The 13565-nt window shown below is 33.5% G+C and overlaps 1 pseudogene; it reads left to right on the top strand.

Moving 5' to 3' along the window:
• The first annotated feature begins 9318 nt into the window (after nt 1-9318).
• On the top strand, nt 9319-13139 carry LOC129297370 (omega-6 fatty acid desaturase, endoplasmic reticulum isozyme 2-like; annotated as a pseudogene).
• Nucleotides 13140-13565: the final 426 nt, after the last annotated feature.

Below are 13565 nucleotides of genomic sequence, written 5' to 3'. Positions count from 1 at the left end.
ATGTTCATGTCATTTGCATTGTTGAATTTTTCATATGATGATGTATTTTCCATTATGAGCAGATATGATTGTGGTATGTTCATTACATGTTGGCTTTAAGAGTGGGATAATAACCTCATTCTAGAGTACACCAACAGACTTAAACACCTAAAATATGTTGCATTACCTATGTATAATTATTTTATGGCTTGAATCATTGCCTTGTATTACATATTTCTTACTTTGTCCAGGTTGATTTGCCTACACATAAGGTTGAAGTAGTATGGTGGCTATTGACCCATTCGTGGAATGAAAAGTAAGATGATAAAGGCATAAGAGGAAAGAAAGCTACTACGAGAACTTAATTTTTGTTATACAAATGTTGTTATAGATTATTCAATGTACAGATGTTGTTGGATACATCTTGGTATAGATGATTCAATTTATAGACTTTATGTATGTACACTCACATTCTCATACTTACATACCAAATGTGGATATAATTTTGCCTCTAATTTTACTCTTCAAAAATTTAACCCTTATAATGACTAATTCCATGTAAATTCAACTGTCAATGACCTTAATTTTCATGTAAAATACCACAAATTACATATAAAATAATATGAGAAAAAAATTACGAGCATGTATAAGGAATAGTTTATATTGATTTACATATAAATCATCACTGATTACATGTAAATGAAGATAGGGAAAAAATGAGTGAGCATGCTTGATTAGTAATTTACATGTAATTCCTAGCGGATTACGTGTAAATGAAACACATAAAGAGCACCCCCTAGTTGTGTCCCATAATTACATGAAAATCACAGCATTTTACATGTAAATCAACATGAGGAAAAATGTGTGAGCACGCCTGATAAGTAATTTACATGTAATCCCTCACGAATTATATGTAAATGAAGCACACAGAGACCACCCCTTGATTGTGTCCCAGAATTGCATAAAAATCACAATATTTTACATGTAAATCAGTATAGAAAAAATGCGTGAGCATGCTTGACTTAGTGAATTACATGTAAATGAAACAAACAGATTGCATGTCCCTATAGGTAGCCCAAAATTACATGAAAATCATTGCATTTTACATGTAAATCAGTATAGAAAAAAATGTGCATGCGTGCTTGATGAGTAATTTACATATAATCCCTGATAAATTATATGTAAATGAAACACACAGATTACGTGCCCCTATGGGTGGACTAAAATTACATGTAAACAGATAAGCATTACATGTAAACCAATGACATAGAGAGGACACCCCTGTCAGTGACATAAAGTTACATAAAAACAACTTTTGATTACATGTAAATTGTCGCACTTGAAAATGAGACGTGAACGGCGTAAGAGCGGAGGTTCCGACCTTCGAAAAGAAGACTGAAGAAATGGGAGTCGCCATCAAGATTTTGAGAAAAATCTCGGGAAATCGTTTAAAGGTGGATAAGGATAGTCTGCGAATTCAGAAAAAAGGTTCGAAAGTCGGTTGAGTGTGGAGAATGAGTTAGACACCCCACAACATCCGTTCATGAGAACGGTTACCTAAAGTTTGTTGTGTGATATTAATATGGTTTTAAAATTATTTTAATTATCCCTTTTATATTCACGTGTTTGATATAAAAATGATAATAATTAAGCGAGAAATATTTATTTATTTACGGGGAGGACTTGACTCAGAATCCAACTCTGAGGCCTACATACCCTGTGATGGAGATCAAAGTTCACATAGTTCGGGCTTATAAGTTTTTTGGTGAAAATATTTTTTTCAAAGAGAAATTAATTAAAAATAATTTACCATTTTGCAAATAAAATAATTTTTAAAATTTTAATATGTATGTCTTAAATTGTAAAAAGTAATTTAATTTCCATTATTTTCTCAATTTTTGAATTTTTTGAAATAAAGAAAAGAGTTTTAAAATTATTTTTCATGTTTTATTAGTTTTTTTAGAAAATTTAACCGCTATACCTGCAGAGCTTATTAGCTCATACGATAATACAGTTATTCTAAATATCTACAGAGATTTCAAAATCTCTCACGATAAAAGAGTGAAATAGTGTAAATATTTTCAGTATATTTTAATGCGTAACTATATAACTTATATTTTTGAACGTAAAAATCTTAATTGCTATACCTGCGAAGCTTTATTGACTTTCACGGTAAGATGATTATTCTAGAGGTCTATAGACATTCAAAAATTTCATATGACCAAAAGATCTAATTAGACAATATGATTATAATTTATATTTATTAATTTAATTAATTAATAGTATAAAAAATGTTTATTATTTTTTACATTATTCATATAAATTTGAGAATTGCGATATCTGCGAGGATTTATTATACTACACAGTAAGACAACTAATTTAATTCTCTATGAAGATTCTTGAAATATCTCATGAGACTTAAATATTTTATTAATTTAAATTATATAAGGAGAGTTAATTTTAATGATGGGCCATTTGAACCCATATTTAATATATGTAGGTTCGATCTTTATATCTATAAAATTTTATCGACTTACACGATATGTGATCATTCAAAATGCCTATGGAGATTTTTAAAATCTCATAAGGTAAACTTTGAAAGGGTGGTGCGAAGAGTAAACACAAATTCTGATATTAATAGAACCACATTAAGTTATACCAAATATGCATAACAGCACTAAATAGTAGCAAAGATATTCAGCAGACCAGCGAAAAAACTTCATTTCAATTTTAAGCAAACACACTAAAATTTTATCAAAGCTTTGAAATCCATGATAGTTGATTGGACTCTATTTGTGTCACAATAAGATGCAAACCATAATGTTTCATAAATGAATAACTATTTAAAGGAAATTTTCAATATCAAAATATATGGAATAACTGTTCCTATTACTATCCCTAGCTAAAAAAGTGTCATCAGATATTAAATTTCGAATGTTCCCAACGTCGACTAAATAATCAACATTACTGTAACTAGAATTGTCACTATCACTTAACCTCTGAATGTTTTTATCCATATCAGTTAGAATTGGGTCTTCACTTAGACTGGTATTTTCAACAGGACCAAAACTATCCATTGATTTACTTAGCCCACACTTCTATTCTAACTCCATATTAAACAACATCGAATTGAGCCACCATTTTTTCATAGAGCTTTCTTGCCTCTATTTACATGAAAATACACTAAATGAATAGTCATTCGATGAAAATTTTTTTCTTTTGAATATCTTATTTCCTATCACAATAAGCATATAAATCCAATCATTGGGATTATTAACTAAAAATAACGAGTGAGTGGATATTAGATTCTTTTTCTTGAGAACCCAAAGTATCGTTTCACTATGTATGTCACTATATGTGCTGGAACTCTTTTCTATTTCAATTCTATAATAATAGAGTTGAAATAGAATTGAAAAATCTTCAAAAAATTATATAAATTCTGATTAATTCTTATTAAAAATTTGAAATTTAATAAACAAAAATAAAAAACAAATAAATAATTTATTGAATTTTTTGAGTAGTTTACCCTGTTGTGTCAAGTTCACATCGAAAAATGAAATAGTTGTTCTATCCTTTGAATCTAAAGAACTTTTTTCGTAAAATCTTGTCTACTTAAATACTAATAAGCATGGTATTGAAAACCGGACCGGACCGGCCGGGTCAACCCGAAAACCGGTGAACCGGTCCCCTGTCCGGTCTGGGTTTGCACTTAACCCGGTGAGGGAGTGAACCGGTGTAACCCGGTCAACCCGGGTTCAACCCGGTATAACCCGGATAACCCGGTGGGTTGACTGGGTTAACCGGGTTAATATTTTTTCAGACTTTTACCCCAAAACGACGTCGTTTTTGATTTTTTTTTTCATTTTTAATTTTTCAGAGCTCTGAGTTCGGAAAAAAATAACAAAAAAAAGTAAAATTAAAGTCAAAAAATAAAAAATTAGAGATAGAGCATGCTAAGTCCAAAAATATAGTATTTTATTATTGTTAGACTTTTGAGTGGTTGGATTTGATTGAATGTTTTTATAATTAATGTCTTTTTATTTAAATTGTATTATTTTAATCATGACCGGTTTGCCACCGGTTCAACCCCCGGTTCAACCCTAATAACCACTAACCCGTGACCCAGTGCCATGACCGGTTTAATGACCGGTCCGGTTTTACGTACCTTGCTAATAAGTTTATATTCCAATGCGAAACGAAAAGAAAGGGCAATATACAGGATGCGTAAAAAAAGTTGTGATATTTAGCTCGACCCAAGATCCGAAACTACGAGATAGAAAAGAATATACCAACCCTAAAAATCCATAGGATTAATTATGCATCCAACTTAACAATAGAAATGTTTAAGTTGTTTCATCTTCTATTTTGTATTTAAGATCTCGTATATCTAGATAAATAGTTATCTATAAAATAGAAAATCTAAAATATAAATAAAGCTAATAAAATTTAGATTTCTTTTTCATTTTTTAATATTAATTTATATTAATATAAATTAATATAAAAAATGAATATAAAACAGAAATCTAATCAAAAATATATGCACTAAAAAATAGAAAAAAAATATATACAAATATATACAACAAACATATAGAATAGTATCTAATAGTATCTTTGTATTGTATTCGGCTCAATCTTTTTAGGAAAAGATTAGGTCGAGTTTAATTTCAATTCAATTAATAGAACGAACAGTAGTTATTGGATTACAAAGTATCCATTGCTTTGAATTCAAATTTAATTTCTTTCCATACTTCACAAGTAGCAGCTAATTCAGGACTCCATTTGCTAGCCTCACGAATAATTTCATTACCTTCACGAGCAAGATCACGTCCCTCATTACGAGCCTTTACACATGCTTCTAGAGCTACTCGGTTAGCTACGGCATCGGGTACATTTCCCCAAGGGTGCCCTAAAGAACAAACATGGCAAAAGCAATATGTCAATGAAGCTAAAGGTTTCAAAAAAAGAACTGCAAAATTTATATTTTTAAAACAAGGACTTAGAAGTAATTCTTACTTGCAATTAGTGGCAAACGCAACCAATCCATCAATGCTGAATCCATAACCATCCTCTTGAGCCTCAGCCCTAGATCTCATGGTGTCGTATTTCATGTGTGAGGTGGAAGAAGATGGAATCCTATTGCGTCCAGCCCTTTTACTTGGCTTCATTACTTTTCTCTGTGTTACTTACTCTCTGTCTTTGTTCGTGTGTTTGTTCTCCCTCTTCTCAGTTCTCTCTTATTTGTTCCTTTTCTTCAAGTCCTCAAACTCCCTCTTCTCTCTCACTCAAATGCTCTACTGCCTCCTACTCTCTTTCTCAGTCCCTGTTATACTTTCTCCCTTCGGTCTCTCTCTCTCAATCTCTGTTATTCTTCTCTATCGTTCATGCTCTGTTTTTAACTCATTCAGTCTCTCTCTTCTCTGTCATTGTTATCCCTCTCTTCTCTCTCACCCAAACATTTCGCCGCCTCCTACTCTCTTCTACGTTTCCTTGTTCAGCTGCCACTGCTCTCTTTTCTTTTTCGTATGTGTGCTCTCTCACTGTCGGACTATGTAAGTCATGGATTTAATGCAACCAAATTTTCCTATAAAAAAAGATTTAAAACGATTGAAATTTAATATAACAAAATAAGTACCAAGACGTGACAAGATGGAGGGAAGGGAAAGCGAAAAAACCGTCATTTACTCGTTTGTGAACGGGGCAGCCAGAATGTCGGATTGCGGTATCACGCCAGCAGGCCATTTAAATAACTTGATGTACATATTTTGCATTTCATATACTTTTATAGTCTTTTTCCATTGTGTTTTATTGGCCAGTGATATAATTTATTAATGGCATAATTTTTTTTCTGGTAGCGACGTTGATGTGAAAATATAAAAGGATATTCTTGAGAAAGCCTTCCAGTTGTCTGCCAGGAAATTTTAAAGCTAGAACCAGTCAAATCATTTTATTTTATTGTTTTAAGCTTTCAATCCCACGTAATCCGATCCCGATCTTTACACGTGCAGCGTGTAAAATATTGTTTACTGTTAGATGGATTAATACAGTAGAGTCGAGCCTGTTTAAATAATGACTTAAGCTTAAAAAATTAAAAATTTTAAAAAAATAGAGCTTTAAAGCTTAGCCTTAATAAGTCTTAAGAAAAGGTTCAAACTTAAATAGCTCTCCAAGCTTTTTTTCCATTTTAAACGCATCATCTGGCTTAACACCTAAAAAAAATTCTAAGCACACTCATGTCACACACCTCTACAAATCCCTCTCAACCTCTCCTCATGGTCTTGACTTATCATCCCTCTTAGCTTGCGATCTTGATGAAGGACTCATAGTGCTCTCACCTCTTGTCCCATGATATTTAATTCTTAAATTAGGTGATATTGTGGATGCTCAATCATGGTTCTCTCTCTCTCTATCTCGGCCTTTATCACAATGCTGAGGTGCCTCTACTTCACGTCATCAGAAATCAAAAGAAAAGGATGAATTTAGGTCTGTGTTCTCCCCCTTTTTCATTCCTCTTCGTTTGATTCCATTTTTTCTTCTTTCTTTTTGTTTCTTCATCTCCTTCGAAGTTGCCATTTTTGTCTTGGATAATATATTTTTTAAACTAGAAAAGAGTATGCGAAACTAAAAATGAATCAGTTCAAGTATTGTAATGTTAAAACGATTGATGTTAGTTTTGTTGCCATTTATTTTAACATAATGTTGATGGATTCTTTACTAATTTCTTAAATGAGATTGCTTTGTAAGGCTTATTTCTTGGATTTGATTAATGTTATACTCTATCATACATAAGTTTTTGTACTTATTGGATTTCACAAGGTTGATATAAATTAAAGATTTTTATCTTCATTTTAAAACTTGGTCAAGATTCTATGTTTGAATTTGTATTTATATATTTTTTAAAAATTTTCATTTTTTTAAATTTGTTTAAGATAAAATGGGTTTATGAATTCTATCTTAAATCCTTTAAATAAGAGTTAGGCTTTAAAAACTAATCACTTCTCAAAAAAATAAGGCTCAAGGACTTGAGTCCTTACAAGTTGGACTCCATGAGGAACGAGCCTATATCAGTAAAGTTCGCCAATTTCTCGTCTCTATAGACAAACATGTCATGTATCATGTTTTTATGACGGATTTCCTCTTCTTATCTTTCCAATCCAAACTTCAAATCAAGCAAATTAATGATTTTAACAAATCACTTGTCATGTTAAAAGTTGGAGGTTAGCGGCAGAGCTATATTTATGTGAGGGGGGCAAATGCCCCTCATCACATGAGAAAAATTACATATATAATATGAAAAATTTATAACCTTACACCTCATAATTTTTAGTATTTCAAATTCTCTAAGCTCAATAAAAAAAATATTTGGAGGTTCAAATTTAAATTATATATCAACCCTTTTAACATATTTTTTGTAAAAAAATCTCAAAATATTTTGCTCAAACAAAAATATATATATAATTTTACTTATGTTATTTTATTTTTTTTCTAATGCAATGAACTTTAAAAAAAAAATTAGAATATTAATTTTAATATTACATCATCCTGCACCCGGGACTCAGGTCTCGATTATTTCACTGTTGGGGGTTGTTTGGCTTTATCTACTAAATTTTACGAGGAGTCAACCTCTTGTATACTAAGAGGGAATTTTGCTGAAGGCTGAACGGCCGGTGATTAATTGTTCGTTTTCTTTTTCCTCTTTCAGTTTTTATAATATATAAACAATTAGTTGCTTCCCTAGTCACGAGTGTAATTAGAAAGGCTGAGCTTTTTTTATAAATCAAGATTATACTTTCACATAGATGTATATTGAGTAAAATAAATTTCACTACTTATTAGAAAGTCCAATTTCTCATTTTTACTTTCCCCAACAATGGGATCCTTTTTTTTTTAGGCCAAAAATGGGATCCTTTACTTGAAAAATCTAGTCTCAAATATTTAAACATGTGGATTCAGGTATTATTAAATAAAGTCATAATATAATCCATTAAAATATATAGTTAAAGACTTGAAGTTTCAATTTGTGCCGTTTTCTCAATCTTTACAAAGAAATTAATATAATTGTCACGTGTTTTTCTTTAATCAATTTATTTTCTAGGATAGTGAAATATCCATTTCAAGGTTGATTTTAAAAAAGTAAATACATTGTGTCTAGCAGGGCTTTTATTTTTTTTCTAAATAAAGGCAAAATATGAAAAATGTAATTACTACAATAATTTCATTAAAAAATTTATTATTCATTCAATGATAACTAAATACTGGAACATGATCTCATTTTACATAGGTTTTAAAATTTTATTACTCTCTCAATTTAATTGAACCTCACCTTCAATAAAGTAATTATTTATTTTTAAATTAATCCTATCTTTTTATATTTATTCTTATTAAATATTTTACAATAAATATAAAGTTATTCATTGATAGAGATACTTTTTTAAAAAATAATGATTATACCTCAAAAGACTAAAAATATTTTATATTTTTAAATATCAAACTTTTTAAAAAATAATTTACATTTTTTAACGAATGAAGTATAAAATTACTTTAAAATATTTAAAATTAAGCACATTTAAAGATACTGTAAAAAGAATTATATATATATATATATATTAATTGGAACAAAGCAGGTTAAAAAACCGTGGGGAATATTATCTCAGCAGAGCAAAATGAGAGCCATAATATTTTATTTTTCTTGGGTAGAATATAATATTTGGAATTTGGTTGAAAATTTATAAATAATAAATAAAAATAACGGAACTTTAAATCTTTTAAGTTTACCTTAATTATTAATTTAATTTTTTTAATTTAATTTTTATCAATTTCATCCTTCATGTTTTTAAAAATTATTTTGTGAATCTCTTAAATTTTAAAATATAAATTAACTCTTAAAATAATCTAGTGTAAAAAATATACTGACAACATGTATATGCAGTTAAATTAGAACAAATTATCCTTCAAATTAATTTAATTTTTAATAATATAATCTTTTAAATTGTATTTTATTCTCTTGTTTTTAAAAACTTCTAAGTTTATTTTTTTATATAAATAATTTTATTTCTTTTTTATTAATGTATATGCTTGACATTGGCATTTGGTTACGTGATAAAGAATTAAATTAATAGTTAAAGTAAACTTTAAAGATTAAATCTATAAAAATTTTTTGAGATTAAATTATATGTGTAGTGGATTTGAAGGATTAAAAATTATATTATTTTTAATAAATAAAAGTGAAAAATTTCCGGAAGCCCACGTGGAGGCAGGAAATGCACTGGGGTCAGCACTATAGGACGGAAGAGCAAGTTGGGGAGGGAAACAAAAGCTTAAATAGAGGTCGCCTTGTTTATTCTCTTCATCACCACACACCCGGGACGGCTGCTCATTCCCCAACTCACTCTGTTCAGGTGCTAGGAGGAGACGCCTGTTGCAGAGCTCTCAGCTTCCTCTTCGGCGGCTTCAGGTCATTTTCTCTCATCTCTATTCTCTGCTCTTCACTGCTCTCATCTCACATTTTTGCTTTCACTTTCCTGCTTCAATGTTCTCGAATCCGGCCTCCCACCCTCATTTTCGCTATATGATCTATGCTAGATCTAGTTTTATTTTCATCTTGTGCTTCTGAGTTTTCTTGGAGATTTTAGATCTCTTCTGCGTTCGTTTCCCTTTTATCAGGAGTTACGATTTATGAATTTTATCCTACAGTTAAGGCGTTCAAGATTCCCTGGTGGTTTTCGTCAATATCTGATCAAAATGTTTTCCCTATTTGATTCGTTCTTGGCTAATGCGGATGGTGGGTCTCTTTCTGCTTTAGCCCTCACCGGAACCACCGTTTGAAAATACTAAGCCCAATCATATTCCCTAGCCGTTTAGGGTTCGGATCTAGCGAGAGAGAAGCCCCCCTGGCTCCATCGCTGGGTTATTTGTCGCTTACCTGGGATTGGAAAGCTGGTCGGATGACCCTTGTGTTCGTTTTCAATTTTCATTTGAGAAAATTGACAAAAGTGCATTTGAGGGTTCAATTATTTGTTGAATTTGATAAAAATATATTTTAAATATATTTTTTAGGGTTATTTAAACATGCCCTAATATCTATAGTTCCACCCCACGGCTTTCGTGGAATATTCCGTACCAGGGCTCCTTCCCCCGATTAACTGAAACGCAATCCCACTGGTGTTGTGGCTGTTTTGTTTGCTGGATTTCAGTCACTAATGCGACGGCGCCTCGATCTGGGTTTGTTTTCCGGCCACACTGGCTACTATATTATCTAGCTTCTTCGGAAGTCCTGATTTTCTAAACTGCGAGAAAAGTTTGCCATAAGAAATTTGCTGGATATATGAAACGTATTAGTATTAATGTGTTCTTAAATTTTTCTTTTCGTTATACTAGTTAATTTTTTTTATTTCATTAACTTAAACATGCTACTACATATTTGTATTTAACTTTAAGATATTATTTAAAAAAATTAAAAGAACTTATTGTTGTTGATTTATTACTCTTTAAATGAGTTGATTAATAATACAATTATGTATATAAATTAAAAATTTTGGAATTTATTATTAAATTTAAAAATATGATTAAAAGTTTAGTTCCAAGCTTCTCATTAATATATATTCCCAATATTTATTTCCTAGGATAACTAATTTTTGGATTTATTAACTATGCGAAATTTATTTCATTCAATTATTTAGGAAATATTCAGGCCAAAAGAATTATTTAGGAATATATTACTGCTGACAAATGTACGCATAACACTGGTCGCTCTCGTTTTATAGTTGGTATTAGATTAGATTTTGTAAATTGCTATTTGGCCAGTAGGTCACTTTCTTCTTATTAATGCGGCCAGTTCAAGTTGCGATGGGCAGAAAGATGTTCCATCATTGGGGGTAGTGTTTACACTTCATAACCTACAAGTACTTAAAATATTCGACCTGTGTAATTAATAAGGTTGGTAGTTTTACCCCAAAAAAAAAACCAAGTTGGGTAAGAATGCACGTGCCCAAAAAGAGAGAGTTTGCGAGGAAATGTGGCATGAAGAGACCCAAACCATTGCATCTCGTGGTCCGTCAGGCGATTACAAATTAGTGCCGGTTCTCGGTAACTGATGGGCTGTCATTCGCCTGACCAGATCAAAGTTCTCTGCGATTTTTTTGATAAATTCTCAGCCACTTGCTGATTGACGGACAGAAGTAAATGTATTTATAAGATAAATAGCCCTTTGATTCGATCTCCCGGCAGTAATTTTGGCATCAGAGCTGCTTTGTTTAGGTTTGTACTTCAACATGGATTTAATTCGGCAGGATGATAGGTGGTTTAAGCCCGCTTCTAACGATCGAGCTCTCTATTCTTCGTCGTAAGATGAAAAGTTGCGTTCTCTGCCTGCTATTTGTTTTCACTTGGTAAAAAGAAAGACGACCTGTTTTTGGAGATCAAGCGTTCAAGACTGAATGTTTAACAAATATGGTTCAAATGGGATAAGCTAATGTGCGTGTGCTATTTTCTTTCCTTCCCAAACCACATGGGTGTATTAACATGTAAAGATAGTAGGGAAAAGAATTTGTTTATCGCACGTCAAAATGATAGGGTGTTAGGCACAGTCAGGCATTGGCGTTAAATTGACCCATTTTTATTTCCAAATTGCTAGGCGTTAGACTGATGAATAGGAGGATTATGCTGACGAATTCAATTTTTGCAGACAGATTGGGTGAAAATGGGAGCAGGTGGCCGATCCTCCGTTCCTCCTGCCCTGAGGAAGTCAAGACTGAGACGGTGAAGAGAAGCCCAGTGGAGCAGCCGCCGTTCACGCTGGGCCAGGTCAAGAAAGCTGTGCCGCCTCACTGTTTCAACCGTTCTGTGGTGCGCTCTTTCTCCTACGTCCTTTACGACCTCACCATAGCCTTCGGCCTCTATTATTTGGCTACACATTACTTCCATCACCTCCCGCGGCCTCTCTCTTTCTTGGCCTGGCCAATTTACTGGGCTATTCAAGGCTGCGTCCTCACCGGCGTCTGGGTGATCGCTCACGAGTGTGGCCACCACGCGTTCAGCGATTACCAATGGCTGGATGACACCGTTGGCTTCGTTCTCCACTCCTCCCTCCTGGTGCCTTACTTCTCATGGAAATACAGCCATCGCCGTCATCACTCTAACACCGGATCTCTTGAGCGCGATGAAGTCTTCGTGCCAAAGAAAAAGTCCGGTGTTAGTTGGTACACTCCATACCTTAACAATCCACCAGGCCGAGTCGTAACCCTTGCGTTTACTCTCACTCTTGGCTGGCCTCTCTACCTTGCTTTTAAACGTTTCAGGAAGGCATTATGATCGTTTTGCCTGCCACTATGACCCATACGGTCCCATCTACTCAGATCGTGAACGGCTCCAAATATACTATCAGATGCAGGGGTGCTCGCTGTGTTCTATGGGCTTTACCGCCTTGCCGTGGCGAATGGACTTGCCTGGCTCGTTTGTGTTTATGGAGCGCCATTGTTGGTGGTCAATGGATTTTTGGTGTTGATCACTTTTTTGCAGCATACTCACCCAGCATTGCCACACTATGATTCCTCCGAGTGGGACTGGTTGAGGGGGCTTTAGCCACGGTGGACAGAGATTATGGTATTTTGAACAAGGTTTTCCACAATATTACAGACACTCATGTAGCGCATCATCTGTTCTCCACGATGCCTCATTATCACGCAATGGAGGCTACAAAAGCAATCAAGCCTGTTTTGGGAGAATACTATCAGTTTGATGGGACCCCAGTTTACAGGGCAATGTGGAGGGAGGCAAAGGAATGTATTTACGTCGACTCTGATGAAGGCGCTGGGACCAAAGGTGTATTCTGGTACAAGAACAAGCTCTGATTTGATTAGGATCGTTGCACATTATCAGGTGGGGAAGAAGCTTCCCTTTGTCGAAGATTTAGGCTATGTTTCGTCTCCATTTGAACTCTGTAACTTAGATTTCCTTGGAATAATTTTCTGGCTTCATAGATGTAGAATGTAGACATAGCTCAGGAGTCAGTCGTCTTGGCCCGTGTTGTTTCATGTGCCATTTTGCCTGATCCTGCAAGCTTGTGCCAATTGGTCGATCTGGTGAACCTGAGTCCAATGCTTGATTCAAGACATTTGTTTGTGATGTTATTTTATTCTTAACCACTCGAACTTGAATCTTTCAAATTTTTTTGGCTTTTTTTTTTTTTTTGGGGCGGAGGGTCGACGTGAGAGTTTGGATGATTCAGGTGTGAGATTATTGCTGTTGAATCTTTCTTTCTGCCAGCTGAGAGGCATGAGGTGCGAGATGAACTAATGATGGGTCTTTCATCCTTCCCTGATGGCAGTCCTTCTTTTTGGATCTGCTCGAAACAGAAATTAAGTTGTGCTTCGAGTTGTCTGCTGACAACCAGGGCTTTGGTCCGACAACTAAATTTTGAACCAATATTTCAATCGGTTTACTGATCCAGTTGAGACAGTCGGTGTGGTGAGTGAGGCGCTGGTCTAATTTTTCAAGCCAACTCAGAGGTGGCTTGGTCTAATTTTTCATTTTTTATAGAGCTGACCTTTTTCAAGAAGTTAGTCCACCCCCCCCCCAGCTGGAAATTCACG

Source organism: Prosopis cineraria, unplaced genomic scaffold, assembly GCF_029017545.1.
Source record: "Prosopis cineraria cultivar Desert tree isolate PC_DT_omini unplaced genomic scaffold, ASM2901754v1 PC505, whole genome shotgun sequence".
NCBI classification, from domain to species: Eukaryota; Viridiplantae; Streptophyta; class Magnoliopsida; order Fabales; family Fabaceae; genus Prosopis; species Prosopis cineraria.
This window is presented reverse-complemented; position numbering and strand designations above follow the sequence as displayed.